Source organism: Crinia signifera, chromosome 5 (genome assembly GCF_055691185.1).
Source record: "Crinia signifera chromosome 5, ASM5569118v1, whole genome shotgun sequence".
NCBI classification, from domain to species: domain Eukaryota; kingdom Metazoa; phylum Chordata; class Amphibia; order Anura; family Myobatrachidae; genus Crinia; species Crinia signifera.
In genome coordinates this window covers 61618920-61631485 of record NC_139221.1, presented here as the reverse complement: position 1 = coordinate 61631485, position 12566 = coordinate 61618920, and positions in this window count along the sequence as shown.

Genomic DNA, 12566 nt, shown 5'->3' with positions numbered 1-12566 from the left:
AATATAAAGGCAAGGGTTTAAATGCAACAGTGCACAGGGTGTTTATAATGCAGAATATAAATGCTATTGATAACTAGAGGAGTAACAAAAGAAGCTCCCAAGTACTTAGCTTAAAAGCGGACTGCCGAGGAATAAAGGAAACCCAGAGACTGAAGCCGAGAATGGAACAACAGCAGGATATGGACTGGGACCAGGTAAAAAGTACAATAACCAATAACTGTCATCAGGTAAAGAGCAGGCTGGGTAATACAGGTAGCAATACCCAGGACAGCCAGGAATGGTAGGCCTCCTGATACACGGACGCACTACAGACACAAGGTAATGGTCAAATTATGTGACAGGTGAGGCTGCACAGATCAAACATACACAAGTCAGGCTGCAGTTACACAGATCTGCCAGAGGGGGCTATAACAGTCATAGTGCTTATATTATAACAAGGTTAAACAGAGGTTGTGACTATTTTACCTTCATGAAAAGGACCAGGATGTGATGTAAGGTGAGGGCGGAAGTGGTTACATGCCTTCACAGTGTTTTGTATTTCGTCTGGAAATAAGGTCGGTGTAGGTTTTTTTTTTGTTTAGATCAGCTGGAGTGGACCCTACAAAAATAACTTAAATGAGGAGGCTTTCACCAAATACAAAGAATCAAACAAAATTTGCAAAGGGGCAATCAAAGTAGCTAAAAGGGATTATGAAGAGTGCATAGCCACTAAAAGTAAAACTAACCCCAAGAAGTTTTTCAAATACATAAATAGTAAACGTATAATTAAGGACAACATAGGCCCGCTAACCGATATCACTGGAAAAAGTTTTACGGAGGATAAGGGAGAAGCAGAACTGTTAACTGTTGAGTTCTTCTCATCAGTGTTTACGAAGGGAGAGCAGACTGTGGAACGCACAAATGGGATGAACAAGCCGGACCTCAATATTGATTTCTCTACTGAGGAAATATTGAGGCTCAGCAAAATCAAAACAAATAAATCACCTGGGCCAGATGGGATTAATCCTAGGGTACTAATGAAATTAAGGGAGGAATTAGCTTCCCCTCTACATTAGATCTTTGATAATTCACTATCATCAGGAAAGGTACCAAAAGACTGGAGAATAGCAGAGGTAGTGCCATTATTCAAAAAAGGAAAAAAAGAGGATCCCGCTAATTACAGACCTGTTAGTTTAACATCAATAGTGGTTAAACTATTTGAAGGATTTTTAAGAGATGGTATCCAGGAATATTTAGACCTTCATAGTTTACTCAGTAATAACCAGCATGGGTTTGTGAAAAATCGTTCATGCAAAACTAATCTATTTGGTTTCTATGAAGAGGTTAGCAAAAACCTTGATAATGGAAACGCTGTAGATGTGATTTTCCTAGATTTTGCTAAAGCCTTCGAAACAGTACCAAGAGGTTGATAAATAAAATGGAGGACATGTGATTAGGGGCAAATATCTGTAGATGGGTAGGGAACTGGCTGTGTAATAGAGAACAAAGTGGTCATGAACAGTGCCGTATCTAATATGATACCAGTACTAAGTGGAGTGCCACAGGGTTCAGTTCTAGGGCCCATCTTATTTATCATTTTTATTAACGATATTGGAATGGGGTTACTCAGAAATGTATCCATCTTAGCGGACGATACAAAACTGAGCAGAGTTATTAAATCATCAGAAGATGTCACCACGCTTCAAAATGATCTTGACAATCTAGATGAGTGGGCAAAAAAGTGGAACATGAGGTTCAATGTGGACAAATGCAAGGTCATGCACCTTGGGAGACATAACCAGTGTGCTAGTTATAACCTAAGCGGGGATGAATTGGGTAATTCAGTACTCGAAAAGGATCTAGGAGTCCAAATAGACAATAAACTGGGGTGTAGTGCTCAATATAATATAGCAACAAAAAAGGCCAACAAAATTATCGCATGTATTAAAAGGGGCATGGAAACTAGGGACTCAGAAGAAATTATGCCTCTGCACAAATCATTGGTTAGACCACACCTCGAATACGGAGTACAATTCTGGGCCCCGCACTATAAAAAGGACATCATAGAACTAGAAAAAATTCAAAGAAGAGCAACATAGCTTATTAGGGGAATGGAGAATTTAAGCTACGAGGAAAGATTAAACAATTTGTGACTATTTACACTAGAGAAGAGACGTTTAAGGGGGGATATGCTCAACATGTATAAATATATTAGGGGCCATATAAGGAACTGTCAAACACCCTTTTTTCTGCTAGAAAGGAATCTAGGATGCGAGGGCACGAGTTTAGATTAGAAGAAAAAAGATTTTGTTCATCTAGAAGAAAAAAATTCTTTACAGTCAGAACAGTCAAACTTTGGAACTCTCTTCCTGGAAAAGTGGTGTCGGCAGATACTATAAATACGTTTAAAATAAGGTTGGATAAACATTTATTGGTTAAAAACATCCATAGGTATGAATAAGTAACATAATCTGTCTTTAAAATATCAGAGCATACTATACAACAAGGGATAAGCTACTATAAACATAGGTTGAACTAGATGGACGCAAGTCTTTATTCAGCCCCACCTACTATGTAACTATGGGCCTTATTCTAGTTCACTCTTAGAGGCAAATTCCTTCTTAGCTGGACAAAACCATGTGCACTGCAGGTGGGGCAGATGTAACATGTGCAGAGAGAATTAGATTTGGGTGGGGTTTTTCTTCAAAGTGAGATCTGTATTGCAGTGTAAAAATAAAAGCAGTCAGTATTTTCCCTGCACAGAAACAAGATAACTCACCCAAACCTAAATCTCTCTACAAATGTTACATCTGGTTGGGGGCGTGATCACGGCAGGACGTGAGTGAGAGCGTGCGTCTCTCCTCCCCCGTGTACACCACACCACGTGTATGGGGAATGCTCCCTTGAATCGATAGCAGCCCTGGGTGAAAACCAGCTCCATATTACCGTCTGCCGCTTGCCGTTACCTGGGTAAAGTGAGGTCCGGAGGCCCTGTGAAGGACGTAAGGTGGAGAGAGCGCAGAGGCACCTGGTGAGAGAAGGTGTCCGGCGCAGTGACGCGTGCTGTGGGGTCCTTGGATCTCTGTCCGAAATTCTGCCTGTTTGAGTGTGCTGCGGTGGACGGACGGAGACAGCAGAAACAGCGTCAGGAGTGAGCGCTGCCCGCCGGCGCCTGCGGGTGTGAGACGCGGCGACCGGGGACAGCCTGATCGACCTGCCTTCTGTCAGCCTTCAGATGCTGGGCGCCTGCGGGTGAGAGCCGCCGACATACCGTCCATCTATATCGATAAGAGACCTCCTGCAGGAAAGGCCTGGCAGCGAGGAACTAAGGACAGCCGAGAACCGTCCAGCGTTATACTGAGGTACTTTGGTATATAGCCGTGTAGAAGGCTTCTCAGTGTCAGCCTAAAAAGCGGGGTTCAATTGGCTCTATCTCGTTTGTCGGAACCCTTCTCCGGTCCCTGGGTGTGAGGCAGGGAGCCGGGTTGGAATATACCGAGGCTGGTGGACGGATTGTTTTTGTTGGAGGCTTCTGCTGGAGGCCGAGGGAAATAAAAAAAAAAAAAAAATAGAAAAAACAAAAAAAAAAAAAAAATAAGCAAGGCGCGCAGGTGGTCCCTACTGCTCATAGTAAATTGCTTGCAGAGGCAAAACTACCCTGCGAGAAAGGGGAAAAATTAAGAGCTGCATTTTGTATCGACTCAGTTTATCAGGTTGTGTCAACAGGGGGCACGGGCATCTTGTACCCCGGGACTATATCCTGTGACAGTACTGAAGTGTGTAAAGACTTTGAACCAGGGGGGATATACGTCCTGTGGGAGATATCGTCAGGGGACTGATTTGACTGTAACCATGGGCAAAACAGGTCAGACAGCCGCAGCAGCGAGGCTGGAGAAATATGCCCGATCACAGGCGGGAAACAGTTCACAGTCCAGTACTCCTCTTTCTACCCCCACTAAAGAGAGTAAAATGCCTGTGCCGCCTGAGGTTACGTTGCAACAAGTGCTCGAGGCGATCAATACATGTGAGACCCGTTTGCTTGAACAGATTAATAAAGTACAGTCCGACATTTCCTTGCTTAGGAACGATGCGCAAGTACTGCGAGAGAGGGTATCCGAGGCCGAGACCAGAATCTCAGCGGTCGAAGACCTGGTTGGCCCATTACAGTCTCAGGTTAAGGAGATGAGCGGTCAAATGTCTGAAATACGGCACAAAATGTCGGACATGGAAGGTCGACTGAGACGGAATAATATTCGTTTTATAGGCTTTGAAGAAAGGATTGAGGGAGATGCCCCGGAAAAATTCCTGGTAGACTGGCTGCTTCAGATATTTGGGGATAAGGCCTTTACAGCCCAGTTCGCAATTGAGAGAGCTCATCGGGTTCCTGGTCGGGCTCCCCCTCCAGGAGGGCCTCCCCGGACTTTGATTGCGAAGTTCTTAAATTTCAGGGATCGGGACTTGGTTTTAAGATTGGCCAGGGACAAGGTGGACTTTGTCTATAACGGTAGCAGGATTGCTGCCTTCCCGGACTTTCCCCTGGAGATCCAGAAGGACCGGGCTAAATTTAGGGAAATAAAAATCCGCTTGAGGGAGTTGGAATTGAAATATTCTATGCTCTATCCGTCCAAACTGAGAGTAGTGGCGGATGGGGCTACGAAATTTTTCTTCACTCCCGGGGAGGCGGCAAGGTGGCTCGATGCCACATATCCCGGAAGGAAGCAAGTCCTGGCAAAGTGATAATGTGCCTATTTTTTTCTTTTTCCTCTTTGCGTACTGTTGTTTATTTTTTGTTTTTATTTCTTTAAAATGCTTACTGAGAAAAATCTCTGCTGACCGCTTAGGCAGTGTTGAAGACATGGTCGGTTGTTAAAGTGTTTAAGGCAGTATGTTGCATAAAATTGAGCTTTGGTAAAAGCGTTGGTGGGGCGGTCCCTGTGGTACGATAACAGGGAATCTGGTGGTTCAAAGAGAGATATTTTTTGTATTGATGGTCTTTTCGCCAGTGTTTGGGAAACTTTTGTTTCTCTCTTTCCAGCCACCATGAATTGATTCTTTTGAGGAGTGGTGTGGGGGTGTACGGGGGGGGAGGGGGGTGGGCTTCTTTGGTGGTCATTAGTAAATTGCTCCTGGGGTGTATGTGTTAGTGTAAGAAGTGGGTTTGTGGTTGGATGGGGGGTAGGGTTTTAGGTATACCAGGGGGGTTGGGTATACAGGGAGGGGGTGGTGGGATGGGGGGGTGTGTTTGTGTATGTGTATGTTGTTACTTTGTGTTTTTATTTAGTCACAGCAACTTTAAGATAAATTCCTCCTTTAGTTGGGGCCCAAGGGGCCAGGCCGGCCGGGTGGGGACAAGAGGGGTCTCAGGTACCAGTCGGAGAGGACGGGATAAATGTAAAAAGTGGCTTATTGTTATTTCCTTTTCTTTAGATGGTCAGATTTTTGACATGGAATGTTAGAGGCCTGAATTGTCGGGTCAAAAGAGCTCTTGTTTTGAAACAGTGTAGGAGCCAAGACTCCGACATTATTTGTTTGCAAGAGACCCACTCGACAAAGGAACGGGTGGGCTCTTTAAAACGTCCCTGGATCGGCCATATTTTTCAAGCCCCTTTTTCCTCCTCTTCCCGTGGGGTTGTGATTCTTATAAAAAAAACCGTGGTATTTGAAGTGGGTAGTGTAAAGATTGACCAGGGGGGCAGATTTATCTTTCTGGAGTGTGCTATTGATCATGTGCGGTTTTGTATTTTGACAGTATATATTCCACCGCCTTTTTCATACGATGTGGTGAGACTGGCGGTGGAATTCGCTGCATCCTTTCCGGACAATCTGGTAATTTGTCTGGGGGACTTTAATAAGGTCCTCCAGCCACGTTTGGATAGATGGAATAAATCAGAGAGGGAAATCTCTAGAGAGGGTAATGGGTTTTCCGAGTTTATAGAAGAAATAGGGTGGAAGGATCCTTGGCGACTGAGGAATCCCGAGTTACAGCAGTTTTCCTGTTATTCCTCCTCCCATAAAACATTTTCCAGGATTGACCTGATTCTCGTCTCAGTTAAAACTCTTACTAAGATCAGACATATAGATTACAAATCCCGAGGAATTTCCGACCACTCCCCGGTTACTATAGAGTTGGATTTAGATACCCCAATAGGGTTTAGATACTGGAAACTACAGGCATACTGGCTTGAGCAAATTGGAGAACAGGAGGGGATGGAAGCCATGATAGAAGAGTATTTTGAGGGCAATGAAGGGTCCGCCTCAAATAATTGCGTTTGGGATGCCTTTAAGGCCTATTTGAGAGGGGTGGTTATTAAGAGGATAGCTTTTTTGAAGACCTCAAATCGCAAAAAGGTTAAGGAATTAGAAACAAAAATGACGGACTTGGAAAATGCTTTTTTGGTAAACAAGACAGACTTAGATAGGGCTGCGTGGCAGACTGCCCAGAAAGAGTGGGTAGAGTATCTCCAAGAGGCGACGTGTCGGAGGTTGGGGTTTGGGGCACATAAGTGGTACGCAAACTCTGATCGTTCTGGGAAATTTCTGGCCCATCTAATGAAGCAGGAGAGCCCCCCCAATATCATTTCTATGATTAAGTTGGAAAATGGTCAATCGGTGATAAAGACTCCCGAGATCACAGAGCTCTTCTCTACACACTTAGAAGAAGTGTACAGATCTAAACTTAATCGTAGCAATGAAGAAATTGATGAGTATTTGGCACGGGTGGACCTTCCAAGTTTGCTCCCCTCTTCAAGTGCGATTCTGGAGGCCCCCTTGACAGTAGAGGAGGTGAAGGAGGCGGTTAATTCCTTTCCGGGGGGTAAAGCCCCCGGCCTGGATGGCCTTCCCGGGGAAGTGTACCAGAAATTTATAAACAATCTAGGCCCGCGGTTGCTGAAAGTTTTTCAGCATATGGAGATAGAGGAGAGCATCCCTCAGTCAATGACTGAGGCTGCCATAATAATGATTCCCAAAAGTGGTAAAAATCCTAACCGGGTAGATTCATATAGGCCCATTTCTTTAATAACGGCAGACGCCAAGATATATGCCAAAATTTTGGCAACCAGACTCCAGACCGTGATTCATCAGGTGGTTCACCCCGATCAAACTGGGTTCATGGTTGGGAAATCCACCATGATTAATCTCAGAAGGGCTTATACTTATTTACAGGGCATAGAAATGGGGGGGTCGGACGCCTTGCTCGCGTCGTTCGACGCGAGCAAGGCGTTCGACTCGGTCGAATGGCCATTCTTGTGGAAGGTGCTGCGGGCTTTTGGGTTTGGGGAAAAGTTTATTAAACGGATCTCTTTGCTGTATCGGGACCCTAAAGCCAGAGTGACCATTAATGGATTCACGTCTCCTCCCTTCTCTCTCACCAGAGGCACACGCCAGGGGTGTCCTCTATCTCCACTGCTGTTTGCGGTGGTGGTGGAGCCCCTGGCGTGCGTTCTACGGACAGCCCTGGGGATTGGGAGCGGGGATGGGGGGCCCTGTAGAAACCTTGTGTCGCTCTATGCGGACGATCTCCTGGTCGGTCTTGCATCACCAGGAGATCTTCCGGGGGTGATAAAATTGATTCAGGAATTTGGGGGATTCTCAGGGCTCTCAATGAACTGGGGCAAATCTAATTACATGAGGATAGGGGGAAAAGTAGGTATAGGCCCAGCGTTAGATGTACAGTTAAAAGCCGTGGAGAAATTTCGATATTTGGGAATAGTGGTTGCAAGAAATTCGGTGGATTATATCCCCGACAATCTCACCCCGTTTATCACCGACCTTAAGTTAAAGTGTAGAAGCTGGGCAAGGCTCCAGATTTCACAGATTGGCCGGGTCAACCTGGTCAAGATGGCCATATTGCCCAAATTCCTGTACATTGCCCAACATTCCCCAGTCTTTATCAAGGACGAATTTTTTAGGAAGATGAAGAGCATTGTCTCCTCATTTATTTGGAGGGACAATGCGGCTAGAGTCAGAATGGAAATTCTGTGTCGGGATAGGGAGAGGGGTGGCATGGCCCTTCCGGATTTTAAATTGTACTATATGGCCGCGCAGCTGGTACAAATCTGTGCATGGGTTAAACCAGAGGAAGCACCTGATGAGTTACGTAAGCTGGTGGAGCAGGCGGATCCAGATTTCTCGCCCCTCCAAAGATTGTTTGTAAGAGAGCTCCGTCGGGATCTACCTCCTTTAATTAGCCAATCAGTTAAGGTATGGAGATGGACCTGCAACCTAACGAAAATGGTGGGTTTGGACCCGGATACCCCTATCCTATCCCTGCCAGGAATGAGGGCACTCAAAGAACAACTAGGTGGGTCAGTTTGGAGGATTTACGGAAACACGAATGTGGGTCAATGGTGCCAAGACGGGGCAATAAAATCCTTTTCCCAGCTACAATCAGAGTTTGGACTACCCAAGGAAGTATTTTTTAGATATCTACAAATAAGAAGTGCAATGACGCAGGGGGGGAGGTTTGACCCTGGGGTGGTGGAGGAGGCTCCTTGTAAAATTTTTATTAAGCAACTTCCCAATGGGAAGCGTATGTCTAAGATGTACCAGTACCTGCAATCTTTTTCTCAATCTGAGGAGTTGGGGGCCCTTCGGGCCAAATGGATTGAGGATATTCCTCAGTTGGACGAGTCTGGCTGGAGGGTGGCGGTGGCAAGTCCCCGGCACTCCACTAATCTAATGCGGACACAACAGGTCCAATTTAATATTCTTCACAGGACCTACATCACCCCGGTTAAAATGAAAAAATTCGTGGGGTCTGCATCAGATGGCTGTCCAAAATGTAGGGGTAGGCCGGCTACGTTTGACCATCTAATCTGGAGTTGTAAAGATATCAGTAGGTTTTGGGGGGAGGTAAGGGAAACCCTTGCTCAATTAGGGGTTCCGAGAGCGACATTAATTAAAATTAATATGGTTTTAGGGATATGGAAGGAGGTCGCAGTTAACGGGGAAATGAGGCAATTGGTTAGGAACCTAGTGGCCCTTGCTAAGGTTATAATAGCCAGACGATGGATGTCACCCTTGGCTCCGCATCATGGAGATTGGGTCAATCTGGTAAACCAGACTAACGAACATGAGAAATACTTACATGCCTCAAGAGGCACATTGGTAAAGTATCAGGGAATATGGGGCCCCTGGAATAGGTCAGGTTTTTATAAAACAAGTAATACGGAGGGGGTGGATCGGTAGGGTGGGGGGGGGATGGAGGGGAGAAGGGTAGAGGATCCTTTTTTTTTTTTTTTTTTTTTCTCTCCTCACTGCGGTAGTCGGCTGGGCGGCTAGTTCAGCCGTGGGTAGGGTAAGGGCACGGGGGGATCCTCGGATCAGTATAGAGATCTGAGGTACCGCCCCACTTTAAATAAAGTGTATCTGACAGGCACACATTTACACAGAGTGTACGGTCACATTACGGGCACTGCAGCTAGGAACCGAGCCCTGAAGGCAGGTATAGTGTGTTTAGCCAGTAGGCAATAAGACTCGTAGGATTAGTATGCAGGTCCTTCACTGAGTCACAGCACAGGGGGGTTTAGATATAAGTGAATGTAAAGGTTGAGTAATAAGGTTTAACTCCGGTAGATAGTGGGGGGGGGGGGGGGGGGGACTAGTAGGGGGGAGGGTGTCACACAAGATGTAGCACATAGGCACTAGACACGATCCCGCATATCTGATAGAGAGGAATTAGTAATGGGGGAGCACAAGTCACCCTCCTTATTGTGATAAAGCATAAGAGGAATATATATTTCATTTAGATCCTTTTTTTTTTTTTTTTTTTTTTTTTTTCTTTCTCTCTTGCCTATTCTCCCTCCCTTTTTCTTGCCTCCCTCGCCCCCACCCTCCTCTCTGACATGCCCTCTGCCCTATAAAATAGGGAGGTAGCATCTAAAAGAGGCGGGAGAATCATAGGAGGGGATAAGAGGAAGGCAACGGAGATAGGAAAGGCAGACTTAAGGGAATCAACAATCCAGGAGAGTTCAAGACAAGTAAATGACGGGTCAGTAGGAGGCAGGAGAGAGAGGGGAAAGAGAATTGAAATGTGATAGGAGGACTGCGAGGAGACGAGGTGAGGGATAGGGTACTGGGACCAGGTGAATAACTCGGAAAGGGCAATCATGTTTTGGTGTATAATGACTATAGGAGGCTTAATGTAAAGCTATGTCTTAGTACTCGTGGAGGTTATTACGCTGTGACTATTTCTGAATGTATATGCTTTTTTTTTTTTTTTTTATTTATTAAGTTTTGTCCTTGTCAGTGGAATGTATTGTGTCATGCTTGTTTGTTTGTATTTGTTACTGGAAAAGTAAAAATAAATACGTTAAAAAAAAAAAAAAAAAAAAAAATGTTACATCTGCCCCCCTGCAGTGCACATGGTTTTGCCCAGCTAAGAAGGAATTTGCCTCGAAGAGTGAACTAGAATAAGGCCCTATGTAACCACTATGCCGGCGGGTAACCCGTACCCGGAGGCATTACTGTGCAGGCGGGTAACCCATAGCAGGAGGAACCACTATGCAGGCGGGTAACCCATAGCAGGAGGCATTACTATGCAGGCGGGTAACCCATAGCAGGAGGATCCACTATGCAGGCGGGTAACCCGTTCCAGGAGGCATTACTATGCAGGCGGGTAACCCATAGCAGGAGGCATTACTATGCAGGCGGGTAACCCATAGCAGGAGGAACCACTATGCAGGCGGGTAACCCGTACCAGGAGGCATTATTATGCAGGCGGGTAACCCGTAGCAGGAGAAACAAATATGCAGGCGGGTAACCCGTAGGAGACACCACTATGCAGGTGGGTAACTTGAACCCAGAGGCACTATTCAGGCGGGTAATCCATACAAGGAGGCACCACTATGCAGGCAGGTAACCGCACCCGGAGCCACCACTGTGCAGGCAGGTAACCCGCACCTGGGGCACCACTGTGCAGGCAGGTAACCCGCACCCGGAGGCAGCACTGTGCAGGCAGGTAACCCGCACCCGGAGCCACCACTGTGCAGGCAGGTAACACGTACAAGGAGGCACAACTATGCAGGCAGGTAACCCGTACAAGGAGGCAGTACTATGCAGGCAGGTAACCCGTACCAGGAGGCACCACTATGCAGGCAGGTAACACGTAGCAGCAGGCATTACTATGCAGGCAGGTAACCCATACAAGGAGGCACAACTATGCAGGCAGGTAACTCCTACAAGGAGGCACAATTATGCAGGCAGGTAACCCGTACCAGGAGGCACCACTATGCAGGCAGGTAACCCGTACCAGGAGGCACCACTATGCATGCAGGTAACCCGTACAAGGAGGCACCACTATGCAGGCAGGTAACCCGTACAAGGAGGCACAACTATGCAGGCAGGTAACACGTAGCAGCAGGCATTACTATGCAGGCAGGTAACCCGTACAAGGAGGCACAACTATGCAGGCAGGTAACCCGTACAAGGAGACACAACTATGCAGGCAGGTAACCCATACAAGGAGGCACAACTATGCAGGCAGGTAACCCGTACAAGGAGGCACAACTATGCAGGCAGGTAACCCGTACAAGGAGGCACAACTATGCAGGCAGGTAACCCGTACCAGGAGGCACCACTATGCAGGCAGGTAACACGTAGCAGCAGGCATTACTATGCAGGCAGGCAATCCGTACAAGGAGGCACAACTATGCAGGCAGGTAACTCGTACAAGGAGGCACCACTATGCAGGCAGGTAACCCGTACCAGGAGGCACCACTATGCAGGCAGGTAACCCGTACCAGGAGGCACAACTATGCAGGCAGGTAACCCGTACAAGGAGGCACAACTATGCAGGCAGGTAACTCATACAAGGAGGCACAACTATGCAGGCAGGTAACCCGTACCAGGAGGCACCACTATGCAGGCAGGTAACCCGTACCAGGAGGCACCACTATGCAGGCAGGTAACCCGTACAAGGATGCACAACTATGCAGGCAGGTAACACGTAGCAGCAGGCATTACTATGCAGGTAAGTAACCCGTACAAGGAGGCAGTACTATGCACGCAGGTAAACCGTACAAGGAGGCATTACTACGCAGGCAGGTAACCCATACAAGGAGGCATTACAATGGCGGCAGGTAACCCTTACAAGGAGGCATTACTATGCAGGCAGGTAACTCGTACAAGGAGGAACAACTATGCAGGCAGGTAAAGAGGCATACACACAGAGCAATTGTGTGCTCTTTTCTAAGCGATTTAAGCGAAATGTAACCTGTACCCAGGGACACCATTAAGTGGGCAAACTCTACCCTGGGACACCATTATACAGACAGGTAACCTGTACCCAAGGACAACATCATACAGACAGGTAACCTGTACCCGGAGACACCATCATACAGGCAGGTAATCTGTATATGGAGACACCACTATACAGACAGGTAACCTGTACCTAGAGACACCATTATACAGACAGGTAACCTGTACCCAGGGACACCATTATACAGACAGGTAACCTGTACCTAGAGACACCATTATACAGACAGGTAACCTGTACCCAGGGACACCATTATACAGACAGGTAACCTGTACCCAGGGACACCATTATATAGACAGGTAACCTGTACCCAGAGACACCATTATACAGA